Source organism: Dermacentor variabilis, chromosome 2, assembly GCF_050947875.1.
Source record: "Dermacentor variabilis isolate Ectoservices chromosome 2, ASM5094787v1, whole genome shotgun sequence".
Taxonomy (NCBI): Eukaryota; Metazoa; Arthropoda; class Arachnida; order Ixodida; family Ixodidae; genus Dermacentor; species Dermacentor variabilis.
The window spans coordinates 209,770,804-209,793,652 of NC_134569.1; the positions used below are offsets into that span (position 1 = coordinate 209,770,804).

Sequence of the window (22,849 nt, forward strand, 5' to 3'; positions counted from 1 at the left end):
TCATCGGCGTTATGGATAGGTGCACTTCAGGACGAAAGCGTCGCCTTCCTTGGGGTCTTCTTAGATGCAGCTATTTAAAGAGAAACAGTAGGAAAGGGCGCGTTGAGGAGCAGAATGTATTGCTAATCTGTTATAGCGACGATAGAGTGAGCCGCGACCGTATGGTGTGTTTGTAAATAGACAAAGGGAGCGAAGGCTTCTTTTGGCACCGCTTAATTGAGTCGACAGTATTGGCACCGCTTATTTAGAGTCGACAGTATTTGCAGAGGACTTCGTACGCTTCCGCCTAACAGGCGCGCAGTGCAATTACAGTCAACCGTCTTTTCAGGGCACATTCTGCAACGCACCTTTCTCTAAATCCTGCACATTTCTTTCTCCCATCCCTGTCTGCAGTGCAACATGAAGTTGCGGGCCCACTGCTGAAGAAGTGGACCTTCGGATATGTTTTTTTTTCTCCGGGTACGCTAACCAGTCTTGAGTAAATGTTTAGACAACCTCAAAAGCTCAACTAACGTTAACGACGCAAGCGCTTATTTCCTACCTCGGTACCTCGGATTGATAGGTGCGTTGCAAAGAGCAACATCTTCTGCCAATGGTGCCAGATCAAGTGAAAACAAGTACCGAAATGTGCTCTTGAAAGAAAAAAGCTCCTCTAGCGAGGCACTCAGAGGTGCCAAAAGCAGGAATAGCATGTATAGGCACGCATGACACAAATACGCATATGCAGGCACTTTAAAGTCAGTGCTCGACCGTTTTTTAACCCATATCTTGTGAACATATATGTGAAGGGTGGAGGCCCGTACCGCGGAAACAATTTTGCGTATAATCGCGTCTTTACTAATGGTTTTTGAGCTGCACAAATAAGGGTACGACCAGAAGAAAAGGGGACAATGCCAGGGTTTCCACGTTTTGAGCACAAGTTTAACAAAATTATCAGAAAAGTCAGGAAGCACGCCAATGTACCGGATATAAACGCATGTATGTAAAAGGCATGCGCGCTTTGCTTGAACCAAAGGATTCATCCTCCGCTATGAGAAATTTCCGACGTCCGTAAGATAAATATGTTGCAAAAAGCTATGGAGTTGATGCATCACATCTTCAAGCAACTAAATGAGCTGACTGAATGGATCAATTAACTGTGAGAAAAAGAAGAATACATATAATAAACTAATGGCTGTCCGAAAGCGCCGCATTATAATCATCGCATTTTTTTTTCGGAGAATCGTTATACAAATCACTCGCTCAATGATATTTTATTACTATAATAAACGATTATTTTTCTACAGATTGCGTCAGCCCTGGGGCAAAAGTTGTCTACAGATGATTCGTTATTTTGGTTGATCTTGCACAACGTGTGAGTGGGCACGGCAACACAGCCGTGACTATGTCACCCAACATACCGCTCTTTGTGCACGTCTTGTATGCGTGCTATGCGTTCGTCTTCAAAGGGATAACATCCCTCTCGGACGGTGGATGCTCGGAGCTTCGCTGCGGCATTATCGCATCGACGCGCATGAACCCGGACAGCGATTTCGCTACATCGTTCACGGAAAGCTGCAGGGTACTGCTGCCAACGCCACATGTGGAAGCCACCTTGTGCGCATCTTCGTCGAGCACAATGACCACGGTATCCGCCCCCAACAAGGACCTGCTGCTGCCTATAAATTGGAGCTCACCGAGGGACAGCTTCAGTGGGCACGGCAACACAGCCGTGACTATGTCACCCAACATACCGCTCTTTGTGCAGGTTAGTAATACAAAATGCTGTTTCCGTAGTGACGACCTTTGTCTTATAGTGTTGCCGTGCCCACACACTGTGTTATGCAACTTTTCGGAGTGTATATTATTAGTGGGTTTATTGCTTAAGCTGTCGGGCGACGTAGAAGAAAATCCTGGACCAGTAACGGAAGCGATGTTTGCAAATGTAATCCAGAACCAGACAGAGATCCTGTCGAAACTCACTGAGGTTCAGTCAAATCAGGCTAGCTCTGAAACGAGAATGCTTGAAATGCAAAAACGACTTCTTGCAATTGAGCAGAAACTACAAAGCTTTGACGATACTCAGCTCCGGCTCACAAACGCTGAAGCGCTTGTTGACAGGTGGGATGAAAGCGCGACGAGCCTTGTTAGACAGATTGATGATTTGGACAACCGTTCTAGAAGAAATAATTTAATAATTAGAGGCATGCAAGAAGGCGTGCAGGAGAATGAAGTTGCACTGATGAAAAAAGTAACTGAAGAAGTTTTTAGAGACATTCTGAAGGTGCAAGTAAGCTCCATCGAAAGAATTCACAGGCTCGGAAAAAAAACACCTGGTAGAAACCGCCCAATTATCTTTCGGGTAATGGACTTCAGGGAGAAAGTAAAGATTTTGAGCAATTGCACTAAGCTTAAAGATACAGAGATAAGCATTAGCGAAGATTACTCCACATGTGTAGTAGAAATTAGGAAGAAACTGTGGGACTCGTGTGCCGAAGAAAGAAAAGAAGGTCTTAGGGCGAAACTTGCCTTTGATAAACTTAACATGAATAAGATATTGTATGGATGGGATGAGGATAAACACTTCAGGTACCAAATTTCGAGGGTAATTGAAACTGGCAACTGACTCCAACAAGGTAAACAGGATGGCTTTAACATTATAAACATAAATGCGCGGAGCATAATAAACAAAACCATTGCATTGGAAGCTGTGGTCTTGGAACATGAACCTGACGTTATTGTCATAACGGAGACATGGTTACATAGCAATATCAGAGACGCCGAAGTCGTGCCGATTGGTTACAAATCATTTAGAAGGGATCGAGGAGCAAGAGGTGGCTGAGTAGCCATATTGGTTAAGCAAAGCATATTGTGTACTACCCTTGAACAATCGGATAGTATCCAAGCTGTATGGATTAAAGCTAAGCTTGCCGATCGAACAGTTTACATCGGAGGTGTATATAGGGCCCCAAATACTTCACCTGATGGAATGAACAGCCTAAGGGAATTTATGGAAAGACATTTTCGAGAAGGAGACAATATCATTCCTCTGGGCGACTTTAGCTTACCGGGAATTAATTGGAGCTCATACTCACCCGGGGAGGTAGACGTGGCTAGCTGCGAACAACTTTTGAACTTGGCGTTCTCTTATGATTTAGAGCAAATTGTAGGAGAACCAACCAGAGTGTGTGGTACAACCTCATCTATTTTGGATCTTATTTTAGTGCCGCATGGGTTGGCAGGGCTTTTGACGGATTGCCACGTAGAGGACGGAATATCAGACCACAAGATTCCAATAGCTATTTCAGTATGTCTCCATCCCCCTCACTGGGTAACCCAAAGAAAAGAGTTTGGAATTTTCAATCCGCAGATGACGTGAGTGTCTTAGACTATCTCCAAAGCTCCTTTGATGCATTTACCTACTTGTATCAATTGGATGTGAGCATTGATGATTTGTGCAATTTCTTCTAGACTATAGTAACTCATTGCATGGATAAATTTGTTCCTAAGAAGAATAAAAAATGCGGAAAGACAAATCCTTGGATGAACCGAAAAATCATTCCGACAAAACGGAAAATTAAAAGAAAACGGAAAGCATGTTCTCAAAATAAGTATACAGATGACGAAACTTCAATTAGGGAAATGAGGCAAGAATTGAAGCGGCTAATTAAGGAGGCGAAAGACCAATTTTACAATGTAACATTGAAGAAGTTCCTCTCAGAAGCACAGGCTAAGTTTTGGCGATATGTCAATGCGCCCAATATGCTGTGCTGTTCGAATCCCGAAATTAATGATGCTGAAAGGGCTGATCAATTTAATCTTTTCGTCGGTTTATACAAAGGATGATGAAGTAGTGCCTAGTGTACTTGAATTCTCTGCCCGCCCTCCCATTTCGAATATTAAGATAACTGAGGAAGGTGTTCTAAACCTTTTGCTCAATATAAAGACTAAAAAGAGCCCTGGACCAGACGATATTCCTAACGAATTCTTAGTGAGGTATGCTGAATGGGTGTCTAAGTACCTTACAAAAATATTTAATTCCTCAGTATTGAATGGGTCTTTCCCTACCGCATGGAAACTGGCCAGAATAATACGAGTTCATAAAACTGGGAACACTTCAGAGATTAGCAATTGCCGACCAATTTCCCTCACAAGTACATGCTCTAAACTTCTGGAACATATCATATCCAAACACTTGTCACAATACCTTGAAACGCATAACTTCTTATCCCCTGTGCAGCATGGATTCCGTAAAGGACTATCTACGATCACTGAATTAGTTTGATTGGTTCATGACACTTCACAAACGATAAATTCCCGTGGACAGATGGACCTCATTTATTTGGATTTTGCCAAAGCATTCGACAAAGTTTCCCACTCCAAACTTTTGTTCAAAATTAATACTGTGTTTAAGAATCCTAACCTCACAAAGTGGTTTACATCGTACTTGCAGTGCCGTCAGCAGTACGTTCAAATAAACGCGCATAGGTCCAGTCTTCAACCGGTGTTATCCGGAGTACCTCAGGGAAGTGTCCTAGGACCTCTTCTATTTCTTATTTTCATTAATGACTTGACACATCACATTTCTGTTCCAATAAGACTATTCGCTGACGACTGTGTTGTTTATAGTAACGTAGAATCTTCCAGTTACCAAAATTAAATTGCAGTGCAACCTTGATAACATTATGAAATGGTGTTCTGTCTGGCAAATGGTTATAAATCCAACTAAATCAGAAAGCATGTCTATTACAAGAAAAAAGAAGATCCTGCAATTTCCTTATAGTATACATGGCAACAAGCTTAAAAAGGTAGAGGAGCACAAATATTTGGGTTTATTATTTAGAAGTGACTTATGCTGGAATAGGCATGTAGAGGAAGTAAGTAAGAAGGCGAATAATGCGCTTTGCAGCCTAAGACGAAATTTACACACACCAACCTCTGAAGTTAAAAACTTGGCCTATAGAACACTGGTCAGACCAATCATTGAGTACGCGAAAATTGTCTGGGATCCTTACACAGAGAAAAACCGTAAGAAACTGGAAAGGATTCAGAGGTTAGCTTCTCGATTCATCTTCAACAAATATGGTCGACTTCACTCCCCTTCAAAACTATGTCAGCTTGCAAATCTTCCCAATTTAGAATTAAGGACTAAGTATGATAGGCTCAAGTTTCTGTTCCTTATTATTCATAATGAAATAAAAATTAATAGGACGAACTATTTTGAAATTTCTAATAACGAATCTTCTAGACATCGCCACAGCATGTATATTCCCCCTCCAGTAACCCATAATGACACATTTAAATATAGCTTCTTTCCCAGAGCGATAAAAGAGTGGAACCTGCTTCCCGATTTCGTAGTTCAGTCTACCTCTTTAAATAGTTTTCCGAGTAATTTGTATGCCATTATTTATTTCGAGAGCGCGGTCCGTTAATGATCTGAATTTCTGAATCATATTATTTTATGATTTTGTTATTATCTGTCTATGTTGTTCTTATTTTACATGCCTCAAGGTACATTGACTGGTTTTTTCTGCTTGCCCTATTACAATGTATATGTAATGTAATTTGTTTTTTGTACGTTGTATTCAGATGTATTGTACGCCCTGCCTGAATCAGATGTGTTGACATTGCTTGTTTTATTATTTTTTTCCCTTCCTGTAATGGCCCTAAAGAAAGAAAGAAAGAAAGAATTCGTAGTGGATAGCCGTAAAGCATGCGTGGCATGATAGATAACTAAATCATTGACAACAACGGGTGGCATAGTACAAAGATGGATCACGTGTCTACAAGATTTAGGGCCATTATTCACAAAATTTATGCGGAGTTACGGTCCATAAAAGGCAGGTCTTAACATAAAAAGTAGCTTTTAGCATTTACGTTATGCTCCTGCTGATATTCATTTCGAGTTTTATTTTTCAACAACCAGCACTACTACACAGAAAATGAATTCTAACTGCGAGAGCCTTTTTTTCCTACCGGTACTTTCTTTAGCCTGGGAATATATCTGGCCTCCATAGTATGACTTGGTAGCCGTCTTCAAAAAGGAAAACGAATTGAAAAGGAAGGAGTTCAGTCTTCTGCGAGGAATCAAACGCAGCCCTTGTTGGGGTGAGCCAGCATCTTTCATTGGTACCATGGCAACAGTTGGAGAAGGGTCGGGTAATACGTGCCATAAATGAGGCGGCATAGGGAATCCAATCAGATGTGCTTCTCCATAGGAAGGAAAAGAAGACGAAGCATCACAGCAGCTAGTGCTGGTCGCGAGCGCTAACTTCCGCTTCTTCGAATAGGAAGGCCTTCACCTTTGCAGCTACAAGTAAAGCCAGACACTACCCTATAGTGCAAAGCCCAGTGTTCAGTGTCCAGTGCCGTGCGGGATTGTGGGCCCAGTGTCGCGCTGGATGGTGGGGCGCTCAACATGCGCGGCATACTGGGAGGCGCTGAGCACCGGTGCGAAGAGCAGCTCGAGAGCGTGAATTACGCGGCGCCTGACCACCGTATATATTCATTTGAATACAGAAAGCAAAAGAGCGCGTTTTAGTGCAGTAAAAAAAAAATTGAAGGAAAGTAAAAATAAAAATGTTTTGATCGCCACATCTACAGATCCGAAGCCCAGAACTCTATCACTACGACTCGACAGCTGAAGTAGTACTTGGATAATTTGCCACGTCAAGATCCAGGCGCAGTTTTAGTGTCGCAGACACGTCTCGCACAGACATGGTAGATGCGCTATCGCCCCGCAACTAAATCTTACGCCTGTATCAGAAAGAAAAAAGTTGTTGTCCGTATTCAGTAGTATGCTCGTAAGTTCCACAACACCGACTTTCGTTTGCGATTGGTATTTTACGTTCGAAAAAAAAAAAGTCCTACATCAACCGCCGACCCGGGACGCTGTATGGGCTGTTACCGACGATTTTGATAGCCGTTTCTTGTTCTTCGCCAAGGAGTATGCAAGGTTTTTGTGCTTCAATGACGCGTTTCAGTCATGTATATGTCAAAGAAGTATGTTAGTCATGTATGTTCGTCAGAGAAGTGTAGATTAGAGCTGGCAACTTTGGGCGCCAGCAGGTATACGTATGTTTATAACGCGTCACATCGGCGCTCATCGCTTCTTGTGCTAACGCTAGACACGAAAAAGTGGTTTATTTAAGAACACCAATGCAAAAGCTCAAATATAGGGTGATTTACCCTTGATAGACTTGTTCGTTCCTAAACCCACACGGGCCGACAGCGTGTAGACGGACTCGGCGGATAGGCCTAAATTTCGGTGGAAGGAACCGATATCGGCGCGGGTACCTGGCGAATGCTAAAATGTGGTTGTTTCAGTCTCAGAACCTATTATGCATTACTTCTTAGCATACTAGGGAAAGTGGAAGCGCACGAATCCCCTCAGCGTTCTTATCGGTGCGATAATACAAATTAGCGGTAGCCTTCGAACTCGCGGTCCGTTCGAACGCGTCTGAACGAGTTCTGGGTTTCATGTAGACTCCACAACACTGCGACAACGACAAGTCGCAGTGATAGGTAACGTGCAAGCCATTAGAAAACGAGGCGTCCTCGGCGTTTGCGTGATTTTGTTTAAGACTGTAGCTGTCCGCCCAGTCAAAAGGGAAAATGCAAAAAGCGAAAGTGATCTTCAGTGTCAAATAGGCATGCAAACAGGGCAGCTCACGCACCTTTATTCCAAGCTGCGACACGATATGGATTTTTATGACCCAAACTTATAGCGTTATTTAGGACAAGCGACTAATAGCAAGCCATGAAATTGTATTAAGCATTTAATATTCAGCAGCGCCTATGCTCCTTGCCTACTGGAACCTGTGCGGCACAAACGCAACCAGCGCAGTTTCCAGTGCGAGCAAGCGAGCTGCAGCGAGAACCAACGCGTGTACAGATCAAACCAGTGTGCCCCAGCGTCATGGCAATGAAACCTGCGTCTCGTCCAGTTTGACCCAGCAATGATCCAGCGTTCTCACTGGCGTCCCAGTGACTCCCTGCGAGCGCCAGCGTCCCCAGTGCGATCAAGTGGAAAAAAAAAAGTTGGCTGCGGCTTAGCACAGCTAACCCTTGATATGCAAAGCGAAAGCTTGGTATAGCTTGGTTAAGTCTTGGTTTCACTTGATTAACCTTTGATTTCGTCGTCGTCATCATCATCATCATCAGCCTGTTTTACGTCCACTGCAGGACCCTGTCCCTGTCCTCCTCCAAGCGATTCCAATTAGCGCCCGCGAATTTCGTGATTTAATCGCTCCAACCCGTCTTCCGCCGTCCTCGATTGCGTTTCCCTTATCCTGGTACCCATTCTGTAACCCTAATGGTCCAATGGTTATCTAACCTACGCATTACATGACCTGCTCAGCTCCGTTTTTTTTTTCTCTTAATGTCAATGAGAATATCGGCTATACCCGTTTGCTCTCTGATCCAAACCGCTCTCTTTCTGTCTCTTAACGTTATGCCTAGCAATCTTCGTTCCATCCCTCTTTGCGCGGTCCTCAACTTGGTCTCAAGCTTCTTTGTCAATCTCCAAGTCTCTGCCCCATAAGTGAGCAGAGGTAAAATGCACTGATTGTAAACCGTCCTTTTCAATGATAATGGTAAGCTTCTAGTCAGGAGCTGACAGTGTCTGCCGTATGCAATACAACCCATTTTTTTCTTCTATGAATTTCCTCCTCATGATCCGGGTTCCCAGTGATTAGTTGACCTAGGTAAACGTGCTCCTTCACAGACTCTAGAGGTTGGCGGGACATCCTGAACTCTTCTTTCCTTGCCCGGCTATTTAACATTATCTTCGTCTTTTGCATAGTAATCTTCAGCGCCACTCTTACACCCTCCCTGTTAAGGTCCTCAATCGTTTGTTGTAACTCGTCCGCAGTGTTGCTGAATAGAACAATGTCATAGGGAAACCGAAGCTCGCTGAGATATTCGCCTTCGATCCTTACTCCTCAGCCTTCCCAGTCTAATAGCTTGAATACTTCTTTCAAGCACGCATTGGAGAGATTGTGTCTCCCTGTCTGACCCTTTTATTTACAGGTATCTTCCTACTTTTCTTGTGTAGGATTAAGGTAGTTGCGGAATTTCTGTAGATATTTTCCAAGGTATTTACGTAAGTGGTCTGTACTCCTTGATTACGTAATGCCTATATGACTGCTGGTATCTCTACTGAATCAAATTCATTTTCGTAATCTAGGAAAGCCATATACCAAGGCTTATTGTACTCTGCGGATTTCTCGTTTACCTGATTAATGACATGGATTTGATCCATTGAAGAGTATCCTTTCCTGAAGTCAGCCTGTTCCCCTGGTTGTTTTAAGTCCAGTGCTGCCCTTATTCTATTGGAGATTAGTTTGGGAAATATTTTATATAATACTGAGAGTGAGATAATGGGCCCATAACATTTCAATTCTTTAATGTCTGCCTTCTTGTGGATCAGTATCATGATTGCATTCTTCCAGTTTTCTTGGACCTTTGCGGTCGATATACACTGAGTATAAAGCGCCGCCAGTTTTCGCAGCATTATGTCTCCTCTATCATTGATTAAATCGACTGTTATTCCATCTTCTTCTGGCGCTCTTCCTCGTTTCATGTCCTGTAAGCCCCTTCTGACCTCATTGCTAGCTATAGGAGGAGTCTCTGTATGCTGTTCAATACTGTTTCCAATGGAGGTATCCTGACCCCTCTGGGTACTCTACAGATCAGTGTAGAATTCTTCCGCTGCTTTTACTACACCTTCGAGATTGCTGATGATATTATCCTGCTTACCTTTCAGTGCATACATCTTGGTTTGTCGTATGTCAAGTTTCCTTCTCACTGATTTCAGGCTGCGTACATTTTTTACTGCTTCTTCAGTGTTTCTCACCTTATTGTTTCGAACATCACTTATATTCTCCTGGTTGATCCGTTTGGCAATTCCACGAATTGTATCTTATCTCTTGAGTTGGGCCCTTTCATTCTTTGTCGTTTCTTTATTAGGCCCTTTGTTACATGGGAGAGCTTGCCTACTGGTTGCATTGCCTCCCACTTCAATTGCTACCTCTGAAGCCAGCCTAGATACGTTTTCCTTCTTTACCTCTATGTCATCATCATCACTCAGTTCAAAGGCTGCCTATTTTTTTGCAAGTACCAGCCTGAATTTGTCTACCTTTAGCTCTACTGCTACTAGGTTGACCTCTTCCTCCTTGAACAATTTTACTCTTTCTCTCTTCAAATTGAGGTGAATCCTAACCCTCACTAACCTATGATCTCTGCCCTTTACCCTACCTATGACTTCTACATCCTCCACTATACTGGGATCAGCAGAAAGTATGATATATATTTCATTTCTTGTTTTACCATTAGGGCTTTTCTAGGTCCACTTTCTTTTTCTACGCTTCCTGAAAAGGGCGTTCATTATTCGAAGCTTGTGCCTTTCTGAGAATTCTACCAGCATCTCTCCTGTAGTGTTCCTAGAGTCGACGCCTTAGTTACGAATTGCTTGTTCACCAGCCTGCTTTTTCGTCACTTTTGCGTTGAAGTCGACCATTACTACAGTATACTGAGTTTGTACTTTTCTCATCGCTAATTCGACATCTTCATAACACTGATCTACTCCATCATCATCTTGACTGGATGTTGGAGCATAGGCTTCTATTATATTTAATCTATACCTATTATTAAGTTTGATTACGACTACAGCTACCCTCCATTAATGCTGTATAATTCGTCAATGTTTCCCGCTATGTCCCTATGAATTATGAATCCTACCCCGTGAGACTTCTTCAGCAGTGGACATGGCCGTTATATAGCAATGTATAAGCCTCAACAGTTCTTCTAACCTCACTAAGGCGCATAATATCTCAAACAGCGACTGATAGTTCCTCAAAGAGTCCTGCTAAGCTAGCCTCACTCGAATTCGGCTGTTAAAGGTGAACAAGATCAATTTACATTGGCGGCCTGTCCGGACCCAGAGATTCTTAGCACCCTCTGATGCGTTGCAGGTCTGGCTGCTGCCGCCTTGGTCAGATGCTCTGCATCTGTTGGGCACTGAGTGCCATGGGGTAATTGTAGGAATCATGAGGAAAGTGGTGGCCGAATACTGCACCAGGGAGGCCAATTTCCTTCCAGGTGAGGGAGTGCCTTTATTCAAGGTTAGTGGGCCTTCCTAATTTGGTTGTACCTGGATTAGTATAGCCCCACTCGCTCTCGGCATCTTTTGCCGGTGTTAGGCGTCACTACAAACCTCCAGATGCAGTGCACTGGAGGAGGTGAAATTCAAGCTAACCATCGTCAAATTTAAAGAAAGAGACATTATAAAAGGATTCGAACTTCCGACTATGGCAACCGAGCATTCGCATAGCTCAGACATTTAATCTCGTAAGCGGCGAGGCTACCTTATCGCCGACAAGTACAGCCAAGAGCGCCCTATATGCATAAAAACTGTTGATTTATCCGCGATAGATGTGTTTTGATCGCGATTGGTAACTCAATATAGAACGATTTCTAAACTCTGCTTCACTTGTAGTTCGCAAATCTGACGTGCGCAGGCGGCCGTGAACTCGGCTAGGCAAACCATACAGGCGTTCCGACAACGACCCCGGACAGCACTTAAAACGAGCAGGGGTCAAAATAATGGCGGAATTGGTTGCTTCTCTCACCCGTAAGGCGACGAGATGCGGGGTATCTCGATCTTATACTGCGTCGAAAGGCCGAGTGGTCAAGAGTGGATAAGCTGCTCTGTCATATACACAAACTTATATATAAGCAGAAATTTTTGCTCCCTAGCGAATCTGATGACTTCGCCACCGGGTTCTCTGCGTTTGTTTTAGGTGTAATTATTATACATACGCATACAATCATCGTTAAGCCAGGTATGACGGCTGTGCCTAGGTCGGCGGCTAGACATAACTGTGATTAGGCTTGAGCAGACTCGCATCCTTCGACGGTGCGACGCCTCTTCTGCCACAGGGAAAGCGCACGTGCCAGACATGCGAAGAGACGCTGCGACCATGCGCAGCGTCGAAGCACAAACGGACAAGGCGTGAACGCGGTCGCTGCATTGATCTCGACGGCGCGACGCCTGTTGCATTCCGGACCCTCTCCTGCGAAGCAGTTCACAGGTCGATATCTGCGAGGTGGTCAGACGCCGCTTGGCGACGACGGCTCAAAGCCCCCGCTCCCGCGCAACGCTCAGTGAAGACAGTCCGCCTCACTCTCATCCGTGGCCAAGCTCACACTAACTAGGCGTGCGCGGTGCTTCACTTAGCCAGGCACACGGAGAGGCACGTGGTCCGGCGGCGGCGCCGGAGCTCGGTGCGGCGAGTCACGTGATGCGTTAGCAAGGCTACGGTGCAGCTGCGGTGAAATGAAGGTCAAATTCGCGGCGATGGCGAAACGGCTTGACTTAAGGCTGTTTCACATGGCGAGATTGGGGCGAAAAGAATCGCTCTGCCGCGCGCGTCGCAGAGCGATTTTCGCTGACAGCTTTCGCATGCCACTGCGACAGCGCGATTTCCGTCGCAGCGACGCCCAAGGTTTCCGTCTGCTCACGAAGTATCCCTGCCTGCATAGTTGAATAGGAACAACATGGGAATTAGTCAAATATTATGATTTTATTATTATTATTTCAAAATAGAATAAGCACACCATTTTTCAACGTTTAAATCGTCGAGAATTTACGATCGCTTAGTCTGCAGCTGCGGCGAGTCAAACGCTCTACAACACCGTAAGTATGAGCGTGCAGCTAGTGCCGCGTCGGTGGGGTGGTTTCGTTTTCTGCGATTTGGTTTCGTTGTTGCGGTACTATGGAAACCACAGCTCTTCTCTTGGAGGAGTGTTTGCTTCTGCAAGAAAATAAGCTACTATTCAGTGTCCAAGCACCTGGCACAATTCGTAGCAATGAAGTTGACGGCGGTGACGATCGACTGGGTACGTGCCGGATGTTAAAGATGGCGTCTGCTCCCTACCTGAATAGCATGAAACTTCTCCTTTTAAATAAAGTGCTACAAAATATCAGCGGAGAATTTTGAAGGCCTGCACTCACTTGTCGAAGCAGGCTTGATAAGGCTAAACGTCTTGCGCGAAGCACTGCCCTCACGTGCACGGCTCGCTATAGCACTCAGGTAAGCATACTATACCTAAGCAGCATTGGTCCCAGTCAGTGCCTGGCACCACTTGAGAGGTAGGTATCTCACCTTACTATTTCTTTAACCGTTTTGACGCTGTAACTGGTACGACAGTGATGTTCAGGAAAGAACACTGAAAGCTGATTGTGGTATATCTGTCTAAATATTCTGTTTCATTTCGGGAAGACGTCTTGAAAAGCCGCATAAAATAAAATTTTGCGCTTATATATCTTTTTCATGTAGCATTTATAGGCAAAGGAAGTGCTATGCCATTTCTGCATGCAGTTCACTTTACGTACACCATTCTTGTCTGGTCAAAATAGAATACAATGCGGAACACAAAATGTTCCTCAAGCCTTGCATTTTATGTTCTTGTATTTATTTAATCGCACGTGCGCACTCAAGAAGCCTTGCCTAGAACATCGGCAATGCTTAGAAAAAGCGAAATGGGTCCTCGTGTGGCCGGAATGGAAACTGGAGACAGCATCACCTCGACGGAGGCAACCTTTGCCCTCGGTGATTGGGAAGGGCAAAGCGTCGCTCCTGCTGTGTTTACATCTTGGAGCTGGGGTGGAGATTCGACGATGAGAGGGGCCGGATCGTGTGCTTGTGCATGTGGGTGTGAGAGAGAGGCACAGACCCAGGCACGCACCCAAGGGGGTCCCGCACCCCCCCCCCCCCTCTCTGCCGACATCACCACTTCTCACAAACATTGAAAAAGTGCTGCCAAATCAATGTTCAGACTTGACAGCTATGCAGCGGTCAACATTTTGCTGCCTCTCTCACTCCTTTTGGATGGCGGTAGTTATCGGCATCTCCTGGGATGTGAAGGCCAGTTTCCTCATCAATTCGGTGCCTGCGCGATTAACTCGAGATGCATTCAGTTGTCACCGTCTATTCAACGGTCACGCGCATCGTTGTTTCTTCGTTAGTTCAACCTTCTTCGTTTAGACTGATCCAGGGACCAGGAAAGTGAATCAGTTCGTGGTCAGCTGGTCTGTATGCACGTGGAACGAGTTGCGGCCAGAGAAAATGCCAATTGCGTAACTTTTCTTTTTGTTTCATTATTTCATCGAGTGACAGCTAGCCGAGACGCTGACAGATGCTCGGAACCATATACCCGTGATATGGGTTAGATAAGGTGGAAAATAAAATAATGCGAGACAGCGTCCATCATCAAACCCTGCAATAGCCCTTAAATTCATAGGCAATATGACTGTCACCCGTTAACTCGTCTGGTTTTTTCCCAAATTTTACAGCTGTTTTCGTGCAAAGTTGCCGACTGGAAACAGGAGTCGCAAGGATTTGCGAAATTAAGCGATGTACTAAGGGAGAAAGCCAAGGCAACAACCAAACAAGAAGGAAAAGCGAAAATTAACAAATTTAGCCGTTTTTGAATATATTTATGGATCAACATCTTTTTATTTAAAAAGGACGTCGAGAAAACGCCGCCGGAAATGGAGGAGAATTCCGTGTGTTCTGAATGACGCTTCTACAGTTATCATTCGAGCCGCCTAACGTAGCCACTTCTCCGCTGTGCTTATGCAGGTGTTTTTCTAACCTGCCGCGCCGGGCGCAGTACGTGTAGAATCGCAGCTTCCTGCGCCATACGCGGTTGTACGCGACTGGCGGCCACGCATCGTTACGTAACTTCCCAAATAGCAATATTAGTCGGTTATGGGACTTAGCTTGTTAGATCAGCAAACGAGGGATGCAAAAGAACTGTGATTGTTCTGCAAACATATACCTCTGTATTATTCTTCCAGAGCTAACTAAAAAAAAAACGCTACTATAGTCGGGTACAACTTAAGTCTGCAATGAAACCCCACCCACGCCCTCATAAAAGCTAGCCACTGTTCCTCCGCGAGACTTCAAATAATTCGTGCTTCAAACTTTTTCTGTTACCCAAATAAGATGGTAACTACAAAACTAAAATCGTTAGCGCGTAATTTTATACCCTTTCCCTCGCCTATTATAGTGGAATGGCGAATGCCTAATTCTTTATTGAACTGAAATAACAACTATTTGCTGGTAAGTTTCACTTTAGTTGGCAGTGAAGTTTCATGAGCAAAACGGGTTCAGCAGTGATATGAACTGCACCGCACACTTTTGATGGGTGAAATGCTCAGTCTCCATACATTTGGTCCATGTCTGTTGCACACCTAATTGCTCGATGAAAAGACTCAAGAACAGCAGACGCTCCGGAGGTATCAATTACGACGCGATATTGAAAAGGCCGGATGATGACGATTTTGTTCGCTTCTCTAATTGGCTGGCGGAGCAACACAACTCCGCGCGGTCCGTGCGCCTTTGTTTCCAACTGCTGTTTTCGTAAGTTCTATTCTAATAAAGCAATCTTTATTTTACACTTTCGCTTCTTGTTCTTGGCAGTGTTCTTCCTGCGCTTCTTTCCTGTGCGAGTACATTTAACGTGGATCTTTGTATGCCACGTAAAGGTGAGATGTATCGAACAGACGTACCTGTAAAATACACCTGATTTCATTTCTCTTTTGTGGGTTTACGCGCTTTTATGCCGAATGGTGGGCGTTATTCACACTTGTACTATTAAAGGTACCCCCCCCCCCTCTCATTTGCATAGACAAGTTATCTTGGGTTGGACTCCTCCCGAAAAAAATGCTGGGTACGTGCCTGCACAGACCCTTTAGAGACCAGGCAGAACCAGGCAGAATGGACGTTGTGTCTTATTACGCTGCGATGTTTTCCTTTGTTCTTCTGTACTGTTAAACAGAACATAAGCTTCCTTTAATTTTTCCCTTTAAACTGAGTTCTTTGTTATCAATCTTAGCACCTTCAGTTCTTAAGGTACCTCGCATCTGGCATGTGCATGCAAGATGTTGCTATTAGCTTCAGGGTTGGCGTCTCAACGGTGGCGGCCATTGTGCATCACGTATGCAGGCTGCTGTGGAGAAAGCTGCAACCTTTATACCTAAAGGTACGCATTTAGTCACTACAGATGGAGGCTGTTTATTACCGGCACACACAGTGTGGTTACAAACTTCGACTCCTCAGCTAGTTTTCTGAAGTACCTGTATGCATGAACTAGTTTGCTTCGAGTATGCTTCTATCGAACATTTTTTTTTCACACTCTTACAGCTACTTTTTTTGTTTATTAGGGTGCCGACAACTGAAGCCTGGCAAGAGGCGGCCCAAGGATTCGAGGAAAAATGGAATGCCCACTGTATTGGTGTTGTCGACGGCAAGCACGTTCAGATACAAGCCCCTCCTAATTCAGGCAGCTTGTATTACAGCTACAAGGTAATTAACGAAGTAGGTCATATTTTCATAACATGAATTTATAGTCTCATTTTATTACAGGGCACATACTCCGTCATCCTCGTGGCCGCTGTTGACAGCGATCAGAAATGCATATCCGTTGATGTTGGGGCGTATGGATGTCAAAGTGGTGGTGGCAGATGGCTTCTCGCTTTGGAAAATCACTGGAAGAAGGCTTGCTCAGCCTTCCACCTCCGAAGGAGCTGCCTGGCACAAACATCGTTGCTACTCACGTTTTCGTCGGAGATGAAAGATTTCAACTTCGTCCGTATTTTCTGCGTCCATATTCTGGGAGGCGCCCGGATGAAAACAAGCGCAACATGAATTACCGTCTAAGCAGAGCCAAGTAACCAAAACCACAAAATTTGCCCTTGCTTATGCTGAATGTTTTGTTTTTACTTAAATATGCAAGAGGTGCGTTGAAAATGCTTTAGGAGTGATGGTCTCCCGATTCAGGATATTTCGGCGTGCCATCAGTCTGCGGCCACAAAATGCAAATTACGTTGTCATGGCCTGTTGTGTTCTACATAACTTCTTGCGTGATGGCGTGATCTACATGACGGCGAACTATGTCGACGTTTAAGATGCATATGGCAAACTCACCAGTGGCGTGCAAACTCACCAGGACAGTGGCACCTCAGCAATGTTCAGTCTGCGACCTCCAACTGGGCACAATTATACAGCGACGGCAGCGGAAACAAGATACCTTTTCTGCTCATATTTTGTGAGCAGGGAGGGTTCTGTGCCTTGGCAACGGGCATCTGCTGGTCTGCCGCCGTGAGCGACAAAAGAAGTACCCACCAGGACTTTGCTGGATATGCTGTTTGCTAGCCGATCTTTGTTTGATGTATGGCACAGCGACACTTCGCAGAAGTAAGTAATGTCAATAAGAACAGGCATTTATGTGGTTGGCTATTGAAATGCTTCAGAAGAACTTCAGGTTGACCTAGTTGGTGTTTACTGCATATCATATTGACCGCAAATAGAGACGGGGAAAACGGAAGAGAACACGAAAACAACACGGGCGGTAACTTTCAACGGTTTATTCACGGCAGCCCATGGGCTTATATGGGCAAATAGAACATGCGCTGAACGCAGCAAAGAACATTCGTTAGCCTAGCGAGGCAACCACTTATCAAAAAAATCTATTTCCCATTGAAACAACCTAATATAAGTGTCACTAACACAGCCTTGGCCTTTCTTTTTTATGTGATATACCTCCATCAGTTCGCGTGCAGTCTCGTCCTGGCTTCTCCCCAGAATCTTTATCTCCTTGAAAAGTGGTGCATAAGGGCAGGAATTGCAGTGCGCAGGAAAGTGAGCCAAGTAATCTTTCGTTAACTTTTGTTAATGTCCTCTGGCTCGATCATTCAGGCACCGTCCTGTCTGCCCTATGTAGGACTTGCCACACGCCATGGGGACTTCGTACACAACTCCTACATTGCATTTTGCATACGGCCTGCTATGGTTCTTGCGACAGCCTTGCCTTCCCTTAAGATCACAGGATGTGCGAGGGCCGAGCCGTGCCAGCTTAAAAGGGGCTGAAAAGACAAGGGGGACTCTAAACCTGCCTGCCACCTTCCTTAGGTTGCGAGTGACCCTGCGAATATACGGTACCACTTCAGGTCTTACGGCCATAGTCGTCGTCCTCACACTTGCTTTGCTCCTAGATCCTTTCACCTCGTGCAGGAGGGTTTCCACCACTGGCGTTACCGTCGAGTCAGGGAACCATGCCGTCTTAAGACTGGAAATCTGATTGTCAAAGGCAAGCTGCTTCTTGTGCACACACGACTAGCGGGGAGCCGATTCTAAGTAGAGCATCGCTACTCGTCCTTTAACAATCTTTGACAGGGAGGAGTCATATGGCACCAAACCCTTCTATGCCCGAGGGAAGTACTGCCAGCACGCGTGGCCTTTAGCAAAGGAAATGTATAGGCCTTAAAAACGCAGGGAATTGTCGAGTGGAAGTTCGTGAGTAAAAGAAAGCCCTTTACTGAGTTGTTTAAAGATGACTAGAAGGCTGTCACAAGAAGTTAAATTTCCTTGCCCGTTAAAAACAATTAAAAGTGATCCATATACCTAAAAACCTTTAAAATGTTTAAAAACGCCCGCCCTCCCATACGCCTGATCAAGCGCTTTGTCTATCATGGCTAAAAATTTACACAAAAGCCGCACAATGCACGAGCCGATGCAGATTCCACGTTTCTGATGAAAGAAGTGTTCGTCAATACTGACAAAAGTGCTAAAAAATCTTTCGCCGAGATACCAGTTGCATTCTGGAAGGGAATAGTGCCATTTTCTTCAATACAAAACTTTACAGCAACAAACAGATCTTTATGAAGAACGGAGTAGAAAAGATATTCTATATCAACCGAAAAAGCCGGACATATGTCCTGGTTAGCCCTTAGAAAATCAACAACCTCGTCAGAGCTTTTTGTAACAAAGAGGTCGGATATAACAAGCGTCTTTAAACTCTTTAAAATGAACAAGCTAACTTGAACCTGCCACGTTCCACGCTCGCTAACTATTGTCCTGAATGGAATGCCGGGCTTATGTGTCTTCGCAGCAAAAAAAGACAGCGCAGCACCCGAAGCGCCACTGATGTCCCTAGATAGTCTATCGAGATTAAGAGACTTGAGCATTCTTAGAACCCTGCTTTTTACTCTGGATGCAGAGTTCCTAATAGGTTTAAAATTCTTCTTCGGTGTCTCAGAGGCTGTAGCACCAAACATGCCCTTCGGGAGCACAACAAATCCCCCCTCGTTGAATGCTTCTAAAACTAAAAGCTCGTTGTCTTTAAAAAAACGTCAAGTCCCATGTATGCCGGATACTGTTGGATTGGAAGCCGGTTTCCAGACACTCCTGCTAAGAGAGGCAACACCTTCTAACAGGCAACTGTCATGGTGATCCTGCGGAGCCTTCTTCGCCATCCGCCTCTTCAGAGTTCCTGGTTCATGGGCAGGAACTTGATGCTCGACGCTGTACTTCGGTCCTTTAGCAAGCAGGGCGGTCACGTCTTATGGGATGCTTGTGTCGCCCAGCACAAGCGGATTGTTTCCTTGTCCCTGACTAGTCCTCGTACCGTTCCATGCCCTAAGGAAATGACCAACCATGTGGTTCCAGTAGTACAATGTCAACTGATGAGAGGCACGTCTAGCAGACTCCTTTTCCGCATGCCATTCTGTAGCTTTAGTAAAGCATATGATGTCAAAGCAATCGTTGAGCAGTCTAACTTGCCGCCACAACTCTGCCCGAATAATTTTCCATAGACGCTTGATTTGACCCCACGACGGAACCACATACACAAGCAGTGCACTCACTTCCAAAGGGATCAGGCCGCGCTTGATACAGAAGCCGATAAATCTTCTCCGGCAGGTAGTCGCGACGATATAACTGATGAGTGATTCTTTGTTTGGAGACACGAAATACGATTGAACACGGAAAGAAAGGCCATCTGTACGAGATATATGCTTCAGAAGAACATCAGTTTGGCCTAGTTGGTGTTTACTGCATATCATATTGACCGCAAATAAAGACGGAGACAGCGGACAAGAACTTGGTAAAGGGCTTTTTTTATTCACGAACTTCCACTCGACAATTCCCTGTGTTTTTTAGACCGACACGTTTCCTTTACTGAAGGCCACGCGTGCTGGCAGTGCTTTCCTCGGGCACAGAAGGGTTTGGTGCCTTATGACTCCTCCCAGTCAAAGATTGTGAAACGAAGAGTAGCGATCCTCCGCTTAGAATCGGCTCTCCGCAAGTCGAGTGTGCACACGATGCAGCTTGCCTTTGACAATCAGATTCCCCGTCTGAAGACGGCATGGTTTCCTGACTCAGTCAGTCAGTGTTTTATTTTCACCAAAGAAAAACATCTGTGAAAAAGGGGAGACGGTGAAAAAGCTGCGGATACTGCAGCTTGACTATTATTATAATTATTATTATTATTTAACATACTGTTAGTCCCACTGGGACTGTTACAGGAGTAGAATTGTCAGCAAGATACAGGAATACCGTATACAGTACAGTACAGTAATACGCCAGTTACACATCAAGCGGGCAACAATACAAACAGTATACAGTACAGTACAGTAATACGCTATTTACACACCGAGTGGGCAACAACACAAAATCAATACAGTCTGAACATGATCATCAGGTCTGCATTGTTGAGAAGGCTGACGAGGCTGCGAGCTCAGCGAACTTTTTCAAGGAATCCTGCGCAGTTATAGATTTATCGAGGCCGTTCCATTCTCTTATGGCTCGAGGAAAGAAGGAAAAGTAATATGAGTTGTTAGCACAAGAGTATTCATTAATCGTAAAGTCATGCTTGTGACGTGTTTCTCTAGAACGATTAAAACTAATGTAAGTAGCAGGATCCATGTTAAATGCGTTATGAATTAATTCATAAATAAACTTGAGTTTATGGAGCGTGACGCGGCTTGATAAGGTGTCTAGGCTTGCGTAGGAAAGCAGCTCTGCGGGAGAATCAGTGCGCCGGTATCTATGGTAGATAAAACGAACAGCCTTTCGTTGAACTGATTCGATCATGTTTACATCTTTTTGCATATATGGAAACCAGACGACGTTTGCATATTCTAAGATTGGACGGATAAGGACTTTATATGCCAGTAACTTGGTATCTGAAGTCGCAAAGCACACGGTGCGCTTAAGGAAGTATAAACTGTTCATTGCTTTTTTGGTAATGTTTTGTACTTGGGTTTTAGAGCTGACATTATCAGAAATAATCACACCAAGGTATTTCTTTTCAGTTACTGTTCTGAGAACGCCGTTTCCAGTACCGTAAGGGAAATTAGGTTTTGTTTTCTTATTTGTGACAGACATCACTACAGTTTTTTCCATATTGATTGCCATTTTCCATGTATTGCACCACTTTACGACGTTGCCCAAAGCTGTGTTTAACCCGCCGTGGTTGCTCAGTGGCTATGGTGTTGGGCTGCTGAGCACAAGGTCGCGGGATCGAATCCCGGCCATGGCGGCCGCATTTCGATGGGGGCGAAATGCGAAAACACCCGTGTGCTTAGATTTAGGTGCACGTTAAAGAACCCCAGGTGGTCAAAATTTCCGGAGTCCTCCACTACGGCGTGCCTCATAATCAGAAAGTGGTTTTGGCACGTAAAACCCCAAATAATATTAATTAAAGCTGTGTTTAACCTTGTTTGGTCTGCATGAGTGTTTATTTTTTGGTATAGCACGCAGTCATCCGCAAAGAGACGCACCTTCACATCAACGTGGTATGTTATGTCGTCTATGTATAAAATGAACAAAAATGGTGCTAGCACAGAGCCCTGCGGCACGCCAGAAATGACCGGAACGATATCAGAAGCATGGTCATTGTATTGCACATATTGTCGGCGTTCCGATAAGTAGCTGGCTATCCACCTCGTAACGGGACCATCGCCAAGTATTTTGTTTAGTTTGAAATTCAGTTTAGCATGTGCCACGCGATCAAAAGCCTTTGAGTAATCAAGGAAAATTATATCAGTTTGACTTTGATGATTGATTCCCTCTGGGAGGTCATGAAAGATTTCTGCCAGTTGGGTAACAGTGGACAACCCTGCTCTGAAGCCATGCTGGTTTTGGTGAATGATGTTTTTAGTCTCAGTATGTTCTTTAAGAAATTTTAATAAGATGTGCTCAAGAATTTTACAACAGGTACATGTGACGGATATAGGCCGGTAATTGGACGGGGACGTTACGTCGCCTGATTTGTGAATGGGCACAATTTTTGCTACCTTCCATTCAGCGGGCACACAGCTGTCCTGAAGTCACTTAGGAAATATGTGGTAGAGATATTCACTGATTGGCTCGGCATAGCGCCTAAGAAAGCAGTTTGGAATTACGTCAGGACCACAACTCTTTCTTTCATGAAGGTTCAACAACAGAGAAAAAATCCCAGGTACACTTATGACCGGAGCGCCAGAAAGTTGTGTAGACTCATTACTATAGCACGCTAATGTTCCTAAAACACCGTAATCGGCGGTGAATATCGACTGGAAGTAATTGTTAAATGAGTCAGCTTGCTGCTTTCCACGTGTAGGCGAACTAGCAGTAACATTATTTCCGTTTAAATACCTCCAGAACTTGGCCGGCGAATTTTTAATGAAGTTGTTAAGTGTAGTTCCACAACATCGTTTCCTAGCTTCGAGTACTTTATTCTTTAATTGTTTTGTTAGCGAAATTATGTTTACCTTTGGTTCTAAGTTTGGTCCTTGCCTATTTCGTTGCCTTAACCTATTAATTTTTCGTTTCATGTGGATTATTTCTCGATTAATCCACGGATTGTGCTTGCATGTTGCCTTCTTTTTCAAAGGGATAAAATTTGTGATGCAATGCATCACGTGCTCTTTAAATTGTACCCACAAGGCGTCAACAGTTATGATACTCTGAACATACAAATCATAAAAATCATTAAATTCATGAATAAGATACGTCATAACAGCCGCGTCGTTCACTCTGTT

General features: G+C 44.5%; 1 pseudogene; it reads left to right on the top strand.

Annotated features, from left to right (window-relative positions):
* Window positions 1-1,384: 1,384 nt before the first annotated feature.
* On the top strand, window positions 1,385-17,413 carry LOC142570668 (uncharacterized; annotated as a pseudogene).
* Window positions 17,414-22,849: the final 5,436 nt, after the last annotated feature.